Source organism: Taudactylus pleione, unplaced genomic scaffold (genome assembly GCF_031769625.1).
Source record: "Taudactylus pleione unplaced genomic scaffold, aTauple2 ptg001573l, whole genome shotgun sequence".
Lineage (NCBI taxonomy): Eukaryota > Metazoa > Chordata > Amphibia > Anura > Myobatrachidae > Taudactylus > Taudactylus pleione.
In genome coordinates this window covers 7230856-7234555 of record NW_028285970.1, presented here as the reverse complement: position 1 = coordinate 7234555, position 3700 = coordinate 7230856, and the positions used below count along the sequence as shown (strand labels likewise).

At 50.8% G+C, this 3700-nt stretch overlaps 1 non-coding gene across 1 annotated transcript; it reads right to left on the bottom strand.

Annotated features, from left to right (window-relative positions):
• Positions 1 to 3278: 3278 nt before the first annotated feature.
• On the bottom strand, positions 3279 to 3475 carry LOC148442320 (U2 spliceosomal RNA). Its single transcript, XR_015875832.1, has one exon. It is a non-coding gene; the product is annotated as a U2 spliceosomal RNA (small nuclear RNA).
• Positions 3476 to 3700: the final 225 nt, after the last annotated feature.

Below are 3700 nucleotides of genomic sequence, written 5' to 3'. Positions count from 1 at the left end.
TGTGTAAGTATTGGGGTATTGAGAAAAGACTCTAGTTAGCGACTACGTGTCTGTGGAGTACACCATGGCACGTGTTTTGCAGGGTTAATTATTTTATATGTTTTAGTGACTGTCTGTATTTATATGATGAGGACTTTTAACATCTTTAAATTGCGTGTGAATCGCACAACGCTAAATAATAGCATCGCCGTATGTACTTATAATGGGCGAGATTCGCTAAAATGGCACTAGGCGGCCAGTCGCAAAATGGCGTCTCATTGCCATTCGCAAAATGGCGTCGTGCAGATTTAATTTTAAACCGATCCTGTCTCAGCCAATTATCCGGCTTCGACTCCGCCTACAGAGCCATAAAATGATGCTCTGCCCAACTGGGGGAGTGGCTGACCATTTTAATGGAACTGCAGCTGAGAACTCCACCCTGATGGCTTATGTGGACAACAGGTATCATGTTGTCGGGCCAGACTAGTGCTGGACGATGCTGGTGGAGGGGTAGAAAACCAAATAGCAGAATGAAAATCGGTAAAAGGCTTCCCTGAGCCATCCACCAATCCTAAAGGACTAATGACAGGTTATTGCCCTCCACCCACAAATGTGTGCATTGATGATGAGAAGTACCCCTGTACTGGGTCCCAACGGGTGCGGCCCATAGCCAAATGGGTCCCCTTTAGCTATGTGTAATAAAATCAGACTGGATTTATGTCATAGGGCCCGAATTTCCTTGTGAAGAGGCAAGGAGTGAGACGATGCAAACTGCCGTAACTCCACCCTGTTAAATGGATAGATTACAGAGCCCACGATCTGCCTGCAAGAGTGTAAGAACACTCAGTAGAGATGCCAGAAAGAGGGAATGGTAACTGGAAGACCGTTAGTCTAACAACAGGGAGGAATAACCGCCGACCATTGAAATGCAGGAAACTTCACCAAGGGTAAAGGCTTCCAAATAATTATCCATCCGATGGACCACCAAAGACCTACCTTGAAAAAGATGGATATCCAGTGACTGAACCCTGATAAGCAGGTCAAGAGGAGCTGCCATGACTGTCCTGATCCTCATGTAAACCAGGAGGGGCTGAGGACCTACCGTAACGGAGATACCTGAACTGGAAGCCATTGTACTGCACAGCATACCAGAGGAAGCTACAGCACCTGGTATTCCCAAGTGGTTTTCCATCCAAGTACTAACCAAACCTGACCCTGCTTACAAAATCAGATGAGATCAGGCATGTTCAGGGTGGAGTGGCTGTAGGCTGAATGATTTGGATGGCAATATATAAATAGGCCTCCTATATGTGAAAGGCTGCTTTGCAAACCTCTAGTCTGAGCGAAAGATGGAGTGGAGCGACCCCATTCGGAAACCTGAGACAAGAAGTCCGTTATCTGACTAGTAAGAGACTGGCAAACTAACTTGCACCTTCAGAGGCAAGGACCTGGACAATAACCATGGAGGTTAGAGGGGAGCGAACAGAGGGCCTGATTCAGACCCGCTCGCGAGCGCTATGTGCTCACGAGCGTGTCGATGTTAGGCCACTGCACATGCGCACACTGGATCCGGCTACGACGTGCGCATGCGCGAGACCCGGCTAGCGACGGTCGCTCCATCGCTCCGGGTCTCGCACCAAAAGGGGGTGGCTGTCGATTTTGATCGACAGCTCGCACCGTTTTGGAGGTGTGGCATGGGGGTGGCCTCACAAACGGAGGCGTTCCCATGCGAATGCCTGCCGTTTGTGGGCGGCTCCACTGACATCACCAGTGATGTCAGTGAGAGAGCTTCCGGCTCTATTAGAGCCAGAAGCTCTCTGGGGCTTGCGGCCATGAGACCCTACCACAAGGGTCTCGTGGCAAGCCTGATGGTCGCGATGGTCTTGACCATCGCGACCATCATCCTGGCCACTCACAATAGCTGTGGGTGTACACCCACAGCTATGCGAGCGGCCAGGAAGCCGCTCCCCCCCCCAAAAAACGCCTCTTATTCAGAGCGAGCGCTCTTTCAGAGTGTCCGGCTCTGAATCAGGGCCAGAGTCTCCAAGAGTTCTGCTGCTGGAAGAGCTTGGGAAACTCACTAAGGCATACATGAGTCCTGTATGGGACTTGACCTGGTCTGTGCTGGTCCCAAGACAGGAACACTAGCCCTGTGACAGAAGTGGTATCTGAACCCACATATCCAGTTGAGACTGCACCCTAGAGCATTTGTCCTGACTCCACACCGGGGTTCCTCAAGTGGAAATTCACCCCAACCTGTGGCAACAAACCTGCCAGCTGAATGGACTAAGGGGGTCATTCAGAGAATGTGCATGCGCACGATGGAGGGAGCTCCGTCGTGCGCATGCGCGAGACCCGGCGAGCGACGAGAAATACGTCGCTCGGGGTCTTGCACCAAAGGGGGCGTGCTGTCGATGGTGACTGACAGCACGCCCCCTTTGGTGGGCGTGGCGGCCAGACAGAGGCGTTCCCATGGGAACGCCTACCGTCTGAGTCGTTCCCATGGGAACGCCTACCGTCTGAGTCCGGCCCCACTGACATCAGTAATGATGTCAGTGGGAGTGACTTTGGCTCTGACCGAGCCAAAATCACTCCTGGGCTTACGGCAGCGAGACCCTACCGCAGGGTCTCGTCGCAAGCCCGATGGTTGCGATGGTCTTGACCATCGCGACCATCATCATGGACGCTCGCATAAGCTGTGGGTGGTAACCCACAGCTATGCGAGCGTCCATAAGGCCGCTCCACATTTAAATAGGACGGCCCTGATTCAGAGTGAGCGTTCTGCTCAGAGCGTTCAGCTCTGAATCAGGGCCTAAGGTCATATACGTCAGGGTCCATAGAGGAGGAACTCCTTAATCTAGAAGTCAGACAATGTATATGGGCACTACCTAAAGACTGTCCATCCCCGGACCACGAGGACCTTTTCTAAATACAGAAGAGCCTCTAAGTACTTAAGAATCTGTGGCAGCGTGCCAGTAACATGACCAGAGGACTGTCCTGACTACCATAGCAGATGTCTGTGCTTAAGAGGTTAATATGACTGTCAATGACCTCCTAATTAACTAGGTAGTAGCCCGACTGCCCCACAAGGGACAATACATTATCCCTGAACTGAGATCCTATCGGGCATCTGCCCAATGGTCCCTAGCCGTAGCTGCCCAAGAAAAGTGAGGGATTCACCCTGGACTAGATAATGCTGGGAAAACTATACAGCTGTTTAGGATAGCAGATCTAACAAGCCACTGTGACTTATCCGTTGCTGGTAGTGAATACAGTAAAGCAATGTGCTTAGAATTCCAGAAGCCTCCACTATGAGGTCCCTAAGCTACTACTGCAATACCAGGTTAATACGAGGAGTGGACAGAGCAAGCTCTTTTTCCATCTCTTTGTTCTAAACCATTAAATATATTGCCCCCAGATAGGGGGCGGATCAGATATTAAACTGATAAGAACAGATGTCGGTTTTAAGTACCGGGGCTCTAGACCAGGAGGCTATGTTTAAAGGTACAGAAATAATTCAGAAGCCTCCATCCTTATCAGGGTGTTTACATCTAAGGACCTGGAGACTCCAGCTTGTACCAAGGATTCACAACCAGACAGGAATCTGGATGTATCCACTCATCATGACAGCTTTCAGCAATCACTGTCAGTTTAGCCACCTGCTTCTACGGCTGCTATGGCGAATCCGGTTCATACTCCAAATGTCCCCCGCCTCCAGCGG